Source organism: Polypterus senegalus, chromosome 4 (genome assembly GCF_016835505.1).
Source record: "Polypterus senegalus isolate Bchr_013 chromosome 4, ASM1683550v1, whole genome shotgun sequence".
Classification (NCBI taxonomy): Eukaryota; Metazoa; Chordata; class Cladistia; order Polypteriformes; family Polypteridae; genus Polypterus; species Polypterus senegalus.
This window is the reverse complement of record NC_053157.1, coordinates 126,099,513-126,119,891: the sequence shown is the minus strand read 5'-3', so window position 1 is coordinate 126,119,891 and position 20,379 is coordinate 126,099,513.

Sequence of the window (20,379 nt, the reverse complement as noted above, 5' to 3'; positions counted from 1 at the left end):
AGCCTGCTGTCCCATTCCCTCCATTGACGGAGCTCAACTCAGGCAAAAAGTTCTCCCAGCTCAAGCCAAGGCTCCTTATCTGCATGTGAGGTTCCTGGAGTTGTATAGAGTAAATAATACAGTATATTGTTATTTGAAATACATGCATTTCATGTGTGTTCCATGTTTACAAAGATCTGGGTAAGTGTAGGATGAAAGGAAATGCTGAACACATACCTAAAGCAGAAACTTTTTATACGTTATACTAATAATGGCATGAAGTTTATAATGTGTGAAGACTTTAGTCCTAATATCAAATAATAGCGTACACTTTTATTCCAGAATATAACCAAAGTAAAAAAAAATCATTCAATTTACATGTTGATGTCAATGAGTTACAAACCCAAGCTCAAAGGTCAATCGGCAGAAAGCTAATACATATTCCTGGATGGTGCAGAAGTATGAGATTCTGCCTTATAAACAAAAGGTTGCCAGTAGTGAGCTGCTATAATTTTTATTGCTATAATATAATAAAACCATACATTTGATTTGAGTCTATAACACCTGGTGTAAATGATGGCTACTTGTAAAATTTTTTTTTTTTACTCAGTTTTATTCTCTCAGTGATGTTCGAGATTAATGCAGTTTATCTCCATTCTTTTCACAAGACTAGTGATGACCATAGTTGGTACTGTGATTGATGCCTGGTCAAAACTATTTGTTGCACTGGCAATCAATGATACAATGTCCCATGACCACTATCAGACTGGACAAAGGCAGGACTGTAGCAACTGACAGCTTCTTCACATAAGTAAAATGGGACTTCCACCAGCTAAAGTCACTTTAGTACGTAAACAATTTGCCACACTAGTGTTTAGATCTGGCAGTTTAATGCATTTTTTGATTATGGATTTTGGGTTTGACAATTCTTAATTAGTCTTCTGGTTACGGTCTCTCACTTGTCAAATTGAATTAAATTAATTTTTGGTACATTTCAGTTTTAACATTAACAAATTAGACTAATTTAGATGACTGAAAGAATTTTGTGGCTTCACAGAATGATATACTTACAGTATTTTATTAAGTCACCTAAAGAGTTCCAGTCATTTTTCTTAACTGCTTCTCCATTAAATAGACAATGGACACGATGCAAGGCATGCCACTCTCAAGCATAAATGACTACTTCTGAGTTATAAATTAAAACTGACGTGTGGGCATTTGTGAGGAAAAAAGGAATACCTAGGGAAAGTCAAAGCAGATCTCTTAATGAACCCACCAAGATGCAAAACAAGTCCAGAATTCTGCAGCTACGACTCAGCATCACTAATCAGTAATGTCCATGAGACAGAAATAGCAACAATTATTCTTTTAAAAATGAAAACTTTAGGAACCTTCACAAATTAATTCCAGCTGAAATTACTGGAATTGAGTTTTTTTCTTATCAATCTCTGGCGATTTCATCAGAAAATCAAATTTTTTTTTCTATGCATTTAATCCCTTAAGTATTTAAAGATATGAACTGTTTTTATTGATCAATGGCCACATTGGAGTATTACCCCTATTTCCTTTAACACAGATTGAGATATACTTTAGGAGGGAAAGCTTTTAAGGAATCAAAAGGATTCTGTGGTTTTGGCATAAAAAGAAATTCTTGATTAAACATCTTCATCAAAGCTTTGACTGAAAAAAATATTTTAATAAAACATTTCATTCAGAAATTGGCAAAACTATCAAATATTTTGCAGTACTGTGATGACTCTATAGGTACAAATTACAAATTAGCATCAGTATTTTCTGAAGACCCAAAAATATACCCAAACTCATGTAACAAACTAGCAGTTTGTTAAGATTTTGATGAAATGTATGGACTGTAGTGACCAGGAAATGAAAAGTGGTGTCATTAAAAAAAATAATTGAATCATTTGAAAAAGCTTAAAATACATGGTCAAAAACATTAACAAAATGTCCTAAGACTAATGTCTTTTTGGACATGCCTTTATCAGAAGAGTTTTAGAAAAATCTGAAAAAGGGATACACAATACAGCTGTCAAGATCTATGCAGTGGCTCAAAAAAAGAACAAACAAATTTAAGATAATGATAAAATACTATTAAAGATACAAAAATAAAGTACGAAACTACATTTACAAAACAAAGGAATAACTAAAAGGAGAAAAACAATCTCTACTGATTTTATTTACAGCTTGGAAAAATAGAGCTGAATAAAGGTGGCGTAGAACTTGCTATATATCCCTTTTCTCACATGTGCACCAGAGGATCACCTTCTGGACTCACCTAACGTATGTAGTACCACCCTAGGAAGAAATGGGCCACCACTGTGAACAGTCTTGAATCCTTCTTCCTCACAGACTTGAGAAACCGCCCCTTGATGGGTGGTGCATATCCGGTATAAAAGGGAGACATTCCTGGAGAGTGTCTCAGAGAATGCCACATGACTGATCTAAAAGGTGACTGACCTGTCATTATAGTTCCATCAAGTGTGTGTTTCATTTGAAGTTTTTCTTTTTGCTTGCATTAAGCAGGGTTTTTCCTGGTTTGCCCCATTTGCCCCACTACTCTATACTTAACATGAAATAGGTATCTACCTAAAAAATGAGTGCAATTCACCATAATATTGAAAACAGGCCTACAAAACACAATAGTAAACGTGCCAAAAAAACTAAATTCTAAAGCACAAAGAAAAAAGGAGGAAAAAAAAACATTTAAAAGGGACTGCTGCCAATATGAAATTTAATCAGAATCAGAACCTGAAAACTAATCAGATCTCATGGTAGGAGAATGAGGGGTTAAATGTTCAGTCTAATTTTGAACACAATGTCTCTATTACAGTGTGTGGATTGTATGTTTGACTGAATGATGCTTCACCATTTGTGATTTGTTCTCTTAGAAGAAAATGTCAATGATAATATTTTCTGTACCCACTTGCTTCCTTTCATAGGGGAAAACAGTTACTGTAACACCACACAACAATGCAGATAGCCATGATTGTTGTGTCATGTTACTGTGCCCTTCTCCTGACATTCAGACGCTACAAACATCTTAAATCCCTGTAAGCAACAGACTATCAACAGCTCAACAAAACAATATGAAATAAGATGATATATAATACAAAATCACTGCAAAACCAACACCCATGCATATAACTGGTAACGTTCAGTTTATAATTTTTTGAGCATTACTAAAGTTAAATAACAAACTTAATTGTAAGATATAAAAGGTAATGGAAATTAGAGATAAAACATGAGCAGTGTTTTTAAACTTACCTTATAGATTACACACCAATCCCTTGATAAATCCATTGATAAAACAGTAAAGAAGAACAATGGTGTCAGAAATGCCAGTTTGTCTAAGATAAATCCATTTTGTAATGATGTGTCTGGTAGCTCATTAATGATTTCCACAGAAGGCATAACATCAATCTAACACATCTTGATGGTTGAAACTACTACATATACTGTCAGGATCCTGCATAAACCAGAAAACCTTCTTCAAGTGACGGCGGAAATAAAGAAAATCTACCAGGTAGCAATATTTAGTTGTTCTTAGCATAATGGAAGCATTACTCACAGTTCACAGGTGTCCACAGTTGCACTTGTTATTTAATAATGTAAATGAAATTTTTAAAAAACCTGCAAAATCAGTATGTCTGCAATGTAAAATGCCCCAAATCACTGCTTAGTTAAGAGCTATCAGTTTTCCTTCCAACATGTGCAAAAATAAACAATACCTATGATGAACAAAAAATAGTCTCCCTGTCCTTCCAAAGACCATTTCATTCCACTGAATTCTGTGCCACTTCAGTCAGGCTACTTGTGATCCAATTTGAAGTATAGTGTTGGAATTCAGTGGACCTCATGTAAGAAACATCAGCTGCTAACCAGTAAGTGAGATATAGACGCTCGATCTTATGCTTGAAACCCAAGTCTTTAACATGAACTTACAGATGCCTGTACTTTGTGAAAAAACAGAAGTCATCATAGCTAAATCAGAAGCAAGGCAAGGAATAGCCCTGGATGGAAGACTTACACACATATTTACTTAATAGTTAGAAATGAATCTAACAACATGTCTTTGGGATGGGGAACAAATCCATATGGATATTGGAGAATGTATAAAGAGACAGTGGTTGGGCCAGAAACTAAATCTGGAAGCAGTGAAGCAACAACTCAAACTACTGTGTCATCCATATTTAATTTCAGTTCCCTCTAATGTCATCAGCAGAGTACATTTCCGCAGGTTGAGTCCAGTATGCTATCATCAGTGATACAGTAATGGCCAATAATTGTTCCTTGTATAAATTAAAGGTAAATAGTCTGTTGAAAATTTTATTTTATGAGTTATATAAGTAACCTGAGAGTGATTTCTGCCTAAAGTAATTATTCATATTAGAAACAGTGATCAAAGCCATTTATTTTCAAAATTCCTTTATTCCACTACATTTACTAATTTACTAATCAAATATAATATCCAAAGATAAACTTCTCTCTCAATTCTACTTATATATTGTGATGGATGGCACACATGAACGGGTGTCCTGGCTGGGATGGGGCAAGGTTCTTAACCTTGATGGGAGGCCAGCCCTTCAGAGGAACAAGAAGAAAGGCAGGGTGGTCCTTTCTTTAGCCCGGAAGTTGGTCCGAGGCTTGGAGCCAGTGTGAAGGAAGGTGAGGGGAGACAACTGGTCAAGGCTACATGCTCCCCTGATACATGAGGTGGCAGCATCCCTGGGCAGTGGTACCAGTATGGACACCTTCAAGGCATGCTGGAAACTTTAGTCCCATGGGGTAGCCTTCTTGGGTTCTGGAGGGGGTGCCACCGGATGGTGCCATGGTGATTTCTGGGACTTCTGCTTGACACAGATGTGCTCCCATCAGGCTATACCCTAGCACCAAGAGTACTCCTGGGTCTAAGATAAAAGAAGTTGTTCAACCTCACCCAGATTTGTAGGAGTCAGGTGCAAGTAGGACAAAGCTTGCCTGGAGAAGCAGAGCACTGGCAGAAGAAAGAAAAAGGGACAAGATTGTTGTGCTCATGCTTATTATTACAAGTAAGCCTATTGTAAGATATTTCATTAAAAGTAGCCTTGTATTTGCACCTAGGATTTGTGTCTTTGAGGTTGTGTCTGGGGTTTGCAGTGATGTTTAATTCCCCTACTGGTCACAACACTTAGGACTCAATTATGATCATACTCCTTTTTGCTTTTGTCTCCAGAATAGTAGAATATGCTGCCCAAAAGTTTCTGGCTCCCTCTGTTCTCTGTCTGCTGCCCAAGCCTTCCTCTTTAACTTCCCCATTTGACTTTTTCAAAAATCAAACACCAAGACAGTGTACAAACGAAAGCAACAATTGACAGTTCAATGGCACCCAATCTGTCAAAAAACGTGATTTCTCATCTCCAAAAAATTACTTTAAGAGCTATAACAATAGGGCACTGGTATGATTTCTAATGCTTCTACTGGTATCTGGATGTTCTCTTTTTGCTAATGATGGGCCCTTCCCAGCTGCTTAAGTTTAGGAAGTGTCTAAACTGATACAGTGGTTCCCAGCACAGTTGTACTCAATATAAACACCAAGACAAATATGGTATGAAATTAAGATTGTGCATAATAGCTTTACAAATATAACAAGAGCAGATACATACATAGTCAGTCAGTCATTTTCTAACCTGCTAAGTCCTGAACAGGGTTGTCACTGTCCCAGCCAGCATAGGGAGCAAGGCAGGAACAAACCAAGAACAAGGGTGCCAGTCCATTGCAGGGCGAACGCACACATTCACGCACTCCCACACATACTAGGGCCAATTTAGGATAGCCAATTCACCTAACCTACATGTCTTTGCATTGTGGGAGGAAAGTGAAGCACCCGGAGGAAACCGAAGCAGACACAGGGAAAACATGCAGACTTCATGCAGGGAGAGCCCAGGACGCAAACCCTGATCTCCTTACTGTGAGGCAGCAGTGCTACCACTGCGCCACCATGTCACCCAAGTGCATACACAAATATTTTAAAATGGTGAAAAATATATTGCCTATTATTGCTTAGCTATGCCAAGCAAATACCTTTTCTGATATTATGAAAAATATACCATGTCAACCAAATAAAATTTCAACTTCAAAAATAATTTGAAAACTAAAAAAAGGCAAAGTGAAGAAAAAAAATCTATATTTTCCAAAAACAAACATCAAATTAATTTCACCTGCTAAAAGCCATTTATTTGCTGTAGTCAGAACATCTGTGTTATTAGTCAACTACCGCCATCTGGCATTTTAGACTGCACGCTGTGGGTCAGCTGTCAGCTCAGTAGACGTAATATTGCATCCTCCCTAATTTAGTAGCCCCATAATAAGAACAACTATCTTTATTTTTAATTGGGTACTTCAACGACAGCCTGCACTTTGCTGTATCCATGCTTTCATTTTGACAGCTCATAAGATTTTATTCAGCAATAGCATTTACTGAAAACTTTCCTTTTGAGCATGAAGCTGTCTTTTTCTTATTTCTTCAATTTTCCTTTAAATCAGTCCTTTTTTACATATGGTGCAAAGCCACGTCTTTTCCATTACTATTTATGAATTTGTAAAAGCAAGAAGTATTAAAGGACCATTAAAAGTAAACTGATGAGACTTCTAATCCAATTTAAAACTTTGGAAGATATTTTTTTTATTAAATAGTCAGACATCACATCTGATGAATGGTTGCCAATAATACTGTACAGATTGTTCCATTCTGTTCTTCTATTTTTGACCCTTCTTTTCCAGTTATAGAAAAGCAAATGTCTATGCAGTCAGAATCAGGCATACAAAACCTCACCTTGTTTCTGGTTGTACACACAACTGTTCAAGTTTCCTTCTTTTTTGTCATTTACTGTCATTTTGTACTCTTGGTTGGAGATATATTATACCTAATTTCAGGTATTAATAGACCATATTCTATCAAACACATCTGAGGGCATAATGAAGCCTTTTCCCCAGCTATTAAACTAAGACCATGAGATAATTAACACCTTAGATTTTTTTTTTTAATCTTGCTGTATCCTGTCTTTACATGTTTGTTTTCCCTCCTTTTTGTAGAAAATCTCTGTCTGTGACAGAAAATTTAGAACATTAGTTTATTAGTTCAATTTTTTTTTCTGTTTTCCTTTTCTCTGTTTTCAGCATTTTGGTATTAATACTTGTTTATTTCTAAACACTTCATGTGCAGGCAGGCACTCACATCTGTACACTTATTGCTTTAATTGTAAAATCAGATCCTTATGGATTTAATCATAAAATATTTATAATTGGTTCAACATTTCAGTATAATCACACCTTCTTTTGGATGCTGGAGTAAGCCAAAATATCTGCAAAGAATCTGAACACAGGAAGACGCCACATAGACAGATGTAGGGACTGAAATCAAACCAATGTACTTAGAGCAGATCTGAACTGGCCAGTATGATTCTGCTACTAATAATGAGGTAAACACTAGAGGATTGATGAATGAAATGCCCTTTTGTTAGGATTCCAATAGCATATGTGGGGTTTATTTTTTTCCTACAATAAACACAGCTAAAATAACGAAGGAGTGGCTTCACAACAACGCTGTGACTGTTCTTGAATGGCCCAGCCAAAGCCCTGACTTAAACCCAATTGAGCATCTCTGGAGAGACCTAAAAATGGCTGTCCACCAACGTTTACCATCCAACCTGACAGAACTGGAGAGGATCTGCAAGGAGGAATGGCAGAGGATCCCCAAATCCAGGTGTGAAAAACTTGTTGCATCTTTCCCAAGAAGACTCATGGCTGTATTAGCTCAAAAGGGTGCTTCTACTAAATACTGAGCAAAGGGTCTGAATACTTAGGACCATGTGATATTTCAGTTTTTCTTTTTTAATAAATCTGCAACAATTTCAAAAATTCTTTTTTTTGTCTGTCAATATGGGGTGCTATGTGTACATTAATGAGGGAAAAAAATAATTTTAAATTATTTTAGCAAATGGCTGCAATATAACAAAGAGTGAAAAATTGAAGGCGGTCTGAATACTTTCCGTACCCACTGTATGATGACGATATCATTTTTAAGATGAAATGCAGCAAAATACTTTTATTATATTATACACATAAAATGTTGACATCATTGAAATATTCTATATTGTTAATAATTAAACATGTGAGGACACAGTGTCGCAGCGCTAGCTAGTTCAGGGATTGTTCCTGCCTGACGCTGTATTCTTGCTGGGGCTGGTGTGACACTGAAAGGATAGATGGATAGAATAATTAAACATGTACTAGGAAGATATTTCAATGTTCCTTAAAAGTTTTGAAGAATCAGAGTTCTAAGCTTACAGATGGCTTAACGTCTATTACTGAGCCTATTGTGTGGCGATTGGGTACTTGGAGAAAGAAAAGGAAGGACTGGAATTGAGGGTTAGTACGTTTGAGAGAGACAGTACTGCTGCAATAAATTATTTCATCAAAGGGCGCACACATCGCAGCAAGTATCTTGCGGGAGGCAAGAAGAACAATCTCTGGACGGGGCACCAGCTTGTCACTATCATTGCACCATGCATGTTTAATACATGCTTTAATTCCTAGCATCATGAAAATGATATCAAGTGTACATCTCAGTATTTAAATTATTCAGAGAGCTGTAGTATCACGAATGTAATGGATTCTGTATCTTGTCGGAGGAAGAGAAAGACCGTTTAAGAAGCACGTAGTGATTCACACACATAGAGCACATAGAAGAGCATATACAAAACAAAGCATTTAACGTGCTACTTCAGTTTGAGAATCTAGTAAATTAAATGATTTTAAGATGAAGTTTATGATGTTCTACTTTAATGACAAAATAAACTAAGTGATTAAAGTGGAAATTTTTAGATTAAAGTTGACATTTCAAGCTTTTTCCCTTTGTGTCCCAATTTTTTTTTCTTTTACCTGTACCCTAATAAGCTTTCATATGACACTCAGATGGTGGGCTACGACTCGCCTTTTCATTACTTTTATATGTGACAACTTCTTTTTTACTTCAGGCACTGTACAACTTTGTGAACTTGAGCTTTCGAGTTTCTCTGACACTCTATGTCGTGTGATCAACTTCTTTTTGTTGTTTATACCACTGTTTAAACCAATAGGATGTTTTTCCTTGTCTCCACTTGATATTCACTGAAATTCTTCTATTTTCCCCCAAGTTTTTGCCATCGTCTTTTCACAGAACACTAAGCTTAACACTAGAATTACCAGAGCCTACGAGAAAACTCGTAAATCCGGCCCACCTTAAATCTGTTCGCACCTCTTGTCAGCGTCTTTGTCCTGTAAATGTGCCGATTAAGACAAGCAGCAAGCAGCCGGCTATTCCATCCCCTACCGTTGCAGAACGTTCACTAAGTTCTCCCAGCTCGTGCCTTGTTTGATTATCTTGGAGTGAGTGAACTGCTGGAGTTTTAGAGTGGAAATAATAGATCATTATTTGGAACACATGCATTTCATGTGTGTTCCGTTTCTACAGTAATCTGTTACTTAGAGTCAGATCAGGAGAGGTGTGTGGGGGGGGGGTTTATTGTTAGAGCGTGATTGTCATTGAGAGAATAAAACTGAAAAAAGCTAACTTTCTTTTTTTTTATCCGTGCTGCGTCGACATCGTGCACCAGAAGGCATGAGCTTATTCAGAGCAGCAGGATCAACTCACACGTACTGTGCAAGGCATACACGGGGGCCACTGTGAGAAGAAGAGTGTTCATGGCTCATATTGCAGAGGAACTTCATCGTTGCATCTTACTAGAAAAGGCGATGGAAAAAGAAAAGGAGGATGCAACATCAACAAGCTTCTGTTCCAAGACAGCCGCTTCCCCAGGAATGTCACGCTCTAACATCCCCCCTCCCCACCACCTCTCCTGATCTGACTCTAAGTAACAGCACCAGCGTAAATTCACACCCAATCTGACGCTGTTCGTTTTCAAATAATATTGCATCAGTATGATGATGTTTTCTGATTGGTACTATTCATGTCATTTCTTCAAAATATCATATATACCTACGTCTGTGTTTTTTTTTTACATCATAAACCATAAGATGCATACTAATTCTGCGTGAGCAGGAACACTCAATAAAACTGAATAAAACAAATAAAGTAACGGAGAGATATGAAGAAGGCAGATTTACCAGTGTTTGTGTGTCAGCTTTTATCCCTCCAGATCAGAGAATGTCCAGTTCCATTGCCTCAAAACACTACTCACATCTACAGTTATTCCCAGTTTCATATAAAAACTAACAGCGTCAGATCCCTAGGGCGGCAGTATGGATCGTGAGTGAGAGAACAAAAGTGAAAAAAAAGGTAATTTTTACAAATACATTACTGTAAATGTACACGGTCTGTTACAGATGCAAATCAAATGTATGTGTGTACTGTATAATATTAACAATAAGACCAGCTCACTACTGAAAACCACAAACATAGGAGGCAGTGGGTATCAAACCAGTGACCTCTTGATTACAAGTCAGCAAATCTTACCGCTACGCCACAGAAGCTGGTGTATCATTCGTGAACATTTTGTGAAAGTGTTTATTCGATCTTTGGACTTCAGGCTTCACACATTCTATAGTTTATGCCTACATTTTGTAACATTTATTAATAACTAGCAAAATACCCGCGCTTCGCAGCGGAGAAGTAGTGTGTTAAAGAAGCAATGAAAAAGAAAAGGAAACATTTTGAAAATAACGTAACATGATTGTCAATGTAATTGTTTTGTCACTGTTGTGAGTGATGAGTGTTGCTGTCATATATATATATATATATATATATATATATATATATATATATATATATATATATATATATATATAAATATAAATATATATATATATATTTACACACACACACAAACATATATATATACATATCTATACATATACACATATATATACACACACACATATATACATACATATATATCTACATATATATATACATACATATACATACACACATACATACATACACACACATATATACACACAAATACATATATATATATATACATACACACACACATATATAAACATATATATACATATACATACATATCTACATATATACAAACACAGCTATTTCAGTATAAGTGCAATACGCTGCTTGTTAAAACGGATAACTCCGCTCTTACGTGCAAGTCTGCGTGGATATTATGAACTATCGTATTTGTTCAAGTTCTATTTAAATTTTAAATAGAAGGAATTTTTATTTAGTCGACAGAAATATCTTTGGCAGGAATGGTAAAAACAAACAGGAATTTTATTCCTGAATAAATCAACTCAAACCTTAAACAACTTATAATATTTTGCTCTCCATAAAAATATATCCTGTCTAAATTATACAAGTTAGAAATAAAGTAAACATTAAAAGAACAAACATTCAAATTTCTTTACTCTTATGTAATTTTATATTTTATAAAAATAAACTTAGATTTTAAATATCCCAAAAGATTTTGCTCTCCATAAAAATATATCCTGTCAAAATTATACAAATTCAAATATGAACATGCTGCATAACAAAACCTGGAAATATAAATAAAATGTGTTCCTTTCAGCAATAACAAATCAAATCATTCAGTTGTCTTTGCTCATATGTCATTTTAGAGCTGGACGCCTGGCATCTTTTTTTGGCCACAGGTTCGTTTCTGTTTGGTGTGAGGTTCTGTGTTGTGGAGATTCTCAGGATGGATTGCAGGTGCTCATCAGTGAGGCGACTCCTGTGTGCTGTTTTGTTAGTCTTTATCACTGAGAAGAGCTTCTCACACAGATATGTGCTACCAAACATGCACAAGGTTCGAGCAGCATGTAGACAGACTTTTTTTGTTCTTCAAAGTCACCAAAGCGCCGTGCAAACTCAGTGCGCTCAGTTTATCAGCAAAGTGCGATTTGGGAACACCGTAGTGACGACTTGGTTTAACATTACTTGGTAACAGGGAAAGTGGGGCAAGTGGTTGTGTCTCCCATAAAAGCAGCCTCAATTGAAATCACTTTGTGATTGTGCACGGTAAAACGTCCGCTGAAGTGTCAGATTCTTATTTAATTCTTCTGCTTTCTGTATCTTCTGCATTGCATTCAGGTCTTTCAGGTTACCCTGATGTTTTGTTTTATAGTGCCGTCTTAGATTAAATTCTGTAATTACAGCCACAATAGCTCCACAAATGAGACACACGGGTTCAGTAAACATATACTCAGCCTCCCATCGGTTTTTAAAGGCTCTATTTTCAGAATCAACTTTTCTCTTCAGCATCGTGTGAGCTAGCGTTGCATTATGGGATCTGTAGTTTATTGTGTTACCAGCGCTTCATATACCCGGGCTTTAATAACAATAATACAGTATATAAAATGATCTCGGGCGGATATAATTACGCCGGGCGGATGTGGCCTCGGCCCTTGAGTTTGACACATATGGACTAAATAGAACTTGAAAAGATATATTTTTTCAAATGTGATCGCACAAATTCAGATAGAGTTGACGCGCACTACAGCCTGCATGCCTCAATTAGTCATCCTCCCTCGCCTTACTTTTTACCGTTCATCTAATGAATACACTGAGTATGGCTTTACCAAAACAATCATTGATGGCGAATAAAGTATCCATTATTCGAGTATGTAGATCGGGTTATATATATATACATATATATATACCCGCGTATCGCAGCGAGAAGTAGTGTGTTAAAAAGCTAGAAAAGAAAAGGGAACATTTTAAAAATAACGTAACATGACTGTCAATATACAGTATTTGTTTTGTGAGTGTTACTGAGTGTTGCGGTCATCAGGATTTGATTATCATTATTTCTTTCAATCAGGTTCGTATTTGTAGGATGTGTTGTGTTCAAGTTACATTCCGTGTTTGTCAATCGTTGTAAAGATGACAGGTTTCATTCATCGATTCGTTTCTTACTGCATCAATAAACAGCTCGTCTTCTTCTTTATCTGAGACCTGACACACTGCATGCACGGGTTTTTTTTACACTGTCTTCCTCTAGCGGGACATTGACTTTTTCCAACGTGTGCTTTGTTTCCGCAGTAGTTGGATTTATGAATATGCTTGTATGTATGAGACGCTTCATATTTTTTGCTGCCTTTTCAATTGTGTAATTCGGTTTTTGTTCAGAGCTCTTTGGAACTGTTGCCTTTTATCTGTGCACTGCGTCAGTTCACGTGAGCCACTCGGTGTACATGCATCGAAGGTTCCCAGCTGTGCTGGTGCCATCTCCTGCTATGTCCATGGCTGTATTTAATGTTACCTTAGTCCTGGCACTTAAAACTTTCTCTCGCAGTTTCGCTGAGTTTGTGTCAAACACCACCCTGACCATCTCATCTTCCTCTCCATAAGCACAGTATTTACCCGTGGCAGTTTGCTATTGGATTGCCGCTGACGGACGGCCTTATATGGGCAGGCACTAAATTACAAACGCCAGCGGCAGCCTGTCTATGAACTTAATTTAAAGTGTAGGTTTACATCGTGCTTTGTTTCCGAAGTAGCAGAACTCATGAATATGGTTGTATATGTCACTCGCTCGCTTCTTATTGTTTCGCTGCCTTCTCAATTATATAATGCATGTTTTCTTGAGCGCTTTTTTGAGGTCTTTCTGGTTTTCTATGTACTGCATGATTACGTGGGAGGCGTGATGATGTCACACGAAACTCCGCCCCCACGGCGTTGAAGCTCATCTCCATTACAGTAAATGGAGAAAAACTGCTTCCAGTTATGACCATTACGCGTAGAATTTTGACATAAAACCTGCCCAACTTTTGTAAGGAAGCTGTAAGGAGTGAACCTGCCAAATTTCAGCCTTCCACCCACACGGGAAGTTGGAGAATTAGTGATGAGTGAGTAAGTGAGTGAGTGAGTGAGTGAGTGAGGGCTTTGCCTTTTATTAGTATAGATATATGAAAAAGATTCTGTTTTAACAATGTGTTTACACAGATTACTGTAGAAACGGAACACACATGAAATGCATGTGTTCCAAATAACAATCTATTATTTCCACTCTAAAACTTCAGCAATTCACTCACTCGCAGATAATCAAACAAGGAACGAGCTGGGAGTGAACGTTCTGCGACGGTGGGGGATGGAATAGCCGGCTGCTTGTCTTAATTGGCACATTTACAGGACAGAGACGCTGATGGAGAGGAGCAAAAGGATTTAAGGTGGGCCGGATTTATGAGTTTTCTCGTAGGCTCTGGTAATTCTAATGTTAAGGGCTATTTATATTGATTTGCATATTCAAAGAGGCATAATTCTTTTCACGCTGACCGGGATTTATTTTGCAGATGAACGTGGAAGTTGGCGAACGCACAGATTAATGCATTTTGATTTTTTGTGCGTACACATATTTCCACGTTTGTCCGTATGTCATGTTTTAGTGTGAATTCCATGCATGGCGTTATGCATGTGGCCCCTGGTCTCAGCTATTAGCAACATGATTGGCACTACATATTGCACCTTATTGCAGGAGCAGCTTCTCCAAAGATGGAAAAAATATGAAGCAAGAATAAAAGTAGAGTGGAAGGTACTCAGAACTGGCCTACTGTATCTCCATAAGCGTGAATTGCTCGATCACTTTGAAATAAGTTGGATGAAATTTTACATGTCATTGCAAGTCATGGTGAATTCAGACACTGTGGCATTTGTTCATTGCAAAAAAAATCTTAATTTTTTTTTTCACCTGATATGTTCAGACAGAGTGGAAAAGGCAAAGGGGGGCAGAGAATGAATGAATAAGCAATGGTGAAAAGTGAGCACTTTGCAATTAAAACTAAAATGTGTTATCCAGTCATTAAAGAACTGAATTTTTCCATGTAACTACCTAGGGAGATAAATTACATTATCTTGGTTAATGTTTATCAACTTAGGAACAGAAATGATTCACTCTATACTAATATTCTAATGAATAAAATCATTCTAACCCCAGAATGCTGTTTACCTGGGAGACATCGGAAGGAACAGACTTCAATTAGCATATTTGATTTGTGGACACATCAAACTACACTTGCTCTAGTCGAATGTCAATGCCTTTAAATGTAAACCTGCAGTACAACTGAGCAGATCTGACCATGTCTTTCTCCCACCTTCAAGCCTGTGACCTACAGCAGCAGCTCTCCTATTAAAGTACGAAGTTCTTATGTGTGTTTAGAGGATTCTTGTTTGTTGACACATTTATTTATTTACATATGTATTTTTTATTGAGCCTCAGTAAACATTTTACTAAACATTGTACTGAATGTATAATTTGTATTTGACAAATAAAATATGATTTGATTTCATTGTCAGACCCTTTCACTTACTTCACATGTTGTTTTGTGGTGGCTTTATGCTAAAATTGTTTAAATTCATTTTTACTTCATCAAACAACACTCTATGCTACAGACTGACAAAGCAAAAACAGTGTTTTTGGAATTTTTGCAAAGTTATTAAAAATAAAAATATCACATTCACAAAAACATTCAGAACCTTTACTCAGTAATTAGTTGCCGCATATATGGCAGCAATTAGAGCCTGGGGTTTTCTTGGGTTTCGTACCACCAGCTTTGCACACTTAGATTTGGGAATTTTCTGCTGTTCACTGCAGATCCCTCAAACTGTGTCACGTTGGATGGAGATTGTCAGTAGACAGCTGTTTTAAGGTCCTTCCATAGATGTTCAAGATTGGGTTCAGGACTGGGCTCTGGCTGGGCCACTGAAGAACATTCACTGAGCTTTTTTCATGCCACTACTGTATTATCCTTACTTTGTGCTTTGGGTCATTGTCATGTATGAATGTGAACTTTAGGCACAGTATAAGGTCCAAAAAAGTAACCAGCTTTCTTTAAAGATATCTCTGTACTTTCCTTTATTCAGCTTTCCCTCAACCCTGTCTAGTCTGCCACTCCCTGCAGCTAAAAAGCAGTCTCATGCTACTGCCTCTACTATGCTTCACCATTGGAATGGTATTGTGCAGGTGTGGTGTGGTGAGGTGAGGAGTGGTGCCTGGTTTCCTCTGAGCTTGGGTTTTAGAACTTTGATAAAATAGTTCCAAAATTGGTTTAATTGGTCCAAAAAATCCTATTTATAACGGTCTGAGAGTTCTTCAAGTGTCTTTTTGAAAACTCCAAGTAGGCTTTCACATATTGTCTGGTCACTCTGCCATTAAGTCCGGGATTAGTGCATTGTTGCAGTGGTGGTTGTCCTTCTGGATGTTTCTCCCATCACCACATAAATTCTCTGATGCTCAGTTAGAGTGGCCATCATATTCTTGGTCACATATCTTACCAAAACCCTTCTCCCCGATTGCTAATTTTGGCACAGCAGACAGCTCTAGGACAAGTCATGGGTGTTCCAAATTTATTCCATTTAAGAATTATGAACCCACTATGCTTTTGGGAAACTTCAATGCTGCAGATTTTTGTAGCCTTCCCCACATCTGTGCCTCGATATAATTCTGTCTCTAAGCTCTGCATGGAATTCCTTTGGCTTCATGGCTTAATTTTTGCTCAACTGTAGAGCCCTATGTAGATAGCATTGTGCCATTCCTAATCACATAAAATCAACTGAATTGACCACAGGTAGACACCAAACAAAGTGAAGAAATGATGGTAAAAACAACAGGCTGCACCTGAGCCAAATTTCAAGTATCAAACAAAAGGTCTGAATACTTGTGTCAGTGTAACATTTCAGTTTTTTGTTATTTGAAAAAAATCCTAAAATCCTGTTTTCTCATTGTTATTCTGAGGTACTGAATGTTTTTTGATGAAAGCAATTTTAAAATTTTAGCATATAGCTACAGAATAGCAAAATGTGAAACAAATGAAGGGTCTGAATATTTTCTGAAAGCACTGTAAGTATAGTGTAAATACAATGAATTAATCAGCTGTACAGTTTCCACATTGTTAGTATAAAGCTACATTGGGAAAAAAAGCAAAATATGTTATATTTACATCTTACTCCAGTCATCCATTCATCTATAAATTCTGTAACTCACTTCTCTAGGCCAGAATTGTGACAAACTCAATAACAACAACAACATTTATTTGTATATCACATTTTCATAAAAACAATGTAGCTCAAAGTGCTTTACAAAAATGAAATAAAAGGACGTTAACATAAATAAAAAAGATTAGGCAATAATATTATACAGTATTTAAAAAGAAAAAGGTAAGGTCAAATGACCAGGAGGATAGAAAAAAAACAAAAAACTCCAGATAGGCTACAGAAAAAAAAAAAACCAAAATCCGCAGGGGTTCCAAAGCCAAAAGACTGCCCAGCCCCAATGGGTATTGTACCTAGCATAGATGTTCTAAATCAGTCCTCTTTGTTTTCAGGCTTCACATTGAAGAAATTAATGATGATGGTCATGTGGACATCAACATTCGCCGTTCAATCCACAAACGCAGGGGGCAGCATAGTACCTTGATCAGTTGGTGGTGGCGCAGATCGCCACCACAGAAGAACCAGAAGTGTCAGAAGATAATAGTCCAGATTAGTAGAGAGTTGCAACAATCATAACTCAATGTCCATATAGTATAATAGGAATACAACTAAAATGTAAATATGAAAAAGACATTTTAAAATAATGGATTTTAAGCAATTTTTAAAAATTACTCTACAGTATTAGCCTGGAAAATTTCTATTGGTAAAGTATTCCAAATTGTAGATGCATAACAGCAAAAGGCCACCTCACCACTTCTTTTCAGGGTGGCTCTTGGAAATTTTAAACAGAGTAGATTATTTAAGGCAGTCAATGCATTCAAAAAAAAAAAAAAAAAAAAACTAAAGAATGTATTACTTTAAAAATACAAAAAACCATTGAAAAGTAAAAACCAAAATAGTTATAAGGATTTTGTACAAAAAATTAAGTTATAATAAAGGCAATTTTCAACTATGAAGAACAAAGAGCATTAAAAGGAAATCAGAGATACAGCCAGTAAGAAGAGGTTGAAATGTAAAATACAGAAGTCTCTGAAAATTCTAAAAAAAAGCAAAATGCAGCATGCCACTATTACATTGTCTAATAAAGCAATTTAAATTTAGCAGAAAATCTGAAAGGAATGCAACATCATCTGAATAATCAAGTGAAGTCTGACATTATATATAAAACTTGCAACAAATTGTTTAAATTACATGAGCAGTAGGGGTATCCAAAACATGACTGTTAGATAAAAAAATATTATTGTATCATTTTATTATTTGTAATATATGAACATTTCAATTAAGCTGAATAAATAAGTAAGAATGTATTACAAATGATATTAGATTGCACTGTATTTAAGATACATCGTATTTACTTTAGTATTTTCCATGTATATTTTCTTGTATTCTTACACAACAGATACTACAGAGCCCTACGGAGAGCTGGCGCCCTACCCGGGGTTTGTTTCCTGCCTTCCACTCTGTGTTGGCTGGGATTGGCTCCAGCAGACCCTCGTGACCCTGTATTAGGATATAGCGGGTTGGATAATGGATGAATACTACAGAGCAGGAATATATCAAGCCTTTAAAAAAACTATTATAACAATGATAGATGAACAGTTCCTGCAACATCTTGTAAATTTTTAAATATGACAGTTTTGCACAGTTAAATTGAGTGCTATACTGTATGTGTAAATATATTTGAACTACAAATTGTTGTTTGGAATACATATTTTTGGGTGCAATTGTACATTTTTAAACATATTACGACAATTGAAGCCGTAGTTAGTGAAAATGCAGGTAAACCATTTTTAGCTTCACAATGAACTGTTCTTAAGGTCACTACACTCCTTATTATCTCACTAGCTATTAAGGCCTTTGAGATGCTACCATATGCCACAAAGTTATTGCACACCTTCTGGCCTTTTACTTCTCTTACTTCTCATTTCTTTTCTGTACTGTCTCCTTCATTCATTCTCATTTGTACATTATCCACACCTTTAGGTCCATAGCCTTCTTGCTCTGTAGTTATTTTATGACATAAAAGTGTTGTCACAATTCCTTTTTTTTTTCTTTCTGCGGTTTAGTGATGGTTTTTGGGACAGAGAAGACAAGTATATTATTAGTTTCTCAATTTTCAGAACTGAAAAAAAGTTGAAATAATTAATAATTGTTATGTTTTTGTGTATTGTGTAGCCACCTTAATTACCTGCAAGACATTTTCACTTTGCCATAATACAGTGAGCTATTGTTAGAGGTATGGTTTTCTATCAACAATCATTGAAATGTCTTTCATGCAACAACATATGTGTATTTAATTAGTTTTTTTTTTTGGGTTGTTAATTTAGTGCTTGGTTACTATTCTCAAAATACTGGGTTTTGTTCCATGATCATTTTTGTCATTTTGGTTCTGGCCCCTGCTAGTTTCTGGTTACATATTCACATCCTGGTTTATTTTCCCTTACCATTTCACCTGCCAACTTTCATTTTATGACCCATCTTCTTCTTTTTCTGATGTCATCAAGGGGCTCCAGATGTAAGTAAGGTTTCTTCTGCACCTATGGTAACAGGCAGTTGCCAGACATCACAACACTATAAAATAATGAGAGGTAATGTATAATAAAACCCATACATCCATTTGCATAGTCTCTTTTTGTACCCGAGTTCATTGTAAGTCATATGTTGCCCAGTAATGCTGGAAATAAATCTACTCTGAATAGAATGCCAGTGCAAGACAGGAGGAACATATGCACAACCATAAAGTCAATGACATGGGTCAATGTATAGATGCTAGTCAACCTCACCATATATTTTTGACTAGAATTACAAGACTTTTTAGAGCAATTCATGAGAAGAGTGGAAGAAAAACACTATACAAGCCAAAATCTTAACAAGAAGCCAAATCTGCTGTGCCACTACCTGATGTCTAATTTGTAATGAAATCAGTTGCCTTGATTCTTTTCAGCAGTACATAAAAACAAAGCACAGAGAAATAACAGCGAAAGGAATTGTTTACAGTATCTGAAAAACAAAGTGAGCTGATTCTCAAGCATTACTCAATAAACAAACCTTTGCACCTTAACACACGCATACAGAACGAAAATAATCTAATGGATACCCTCTGTGCAATGAATTTCTTACAGTGAACCAGATACCTTTTTAAATCACAAATTTGCTTTTCACTTCAGGGAATTCATATAAGATTAATGACACAACAAAACAAGATCGACTTTTATCACCCCGGGTGAATCAAAGATAATGGTTGATATATTCAGAAATTAAACCTAAGAATGAAATACCTTGGATGTCATGTAATGGTTAAAACTTGGGTTGCCCCCTGGTTTTTGAATTATGGAGATATGAAACTGTTTTACATTCTGTTACTGATGATCTTCCTGGCCAATCATTTTACTAAAACCACTGCATTCTATTTCTTCAGTGTGCTCATAAACATGGTTTATGTTCTGTTTCCTTAAATGATA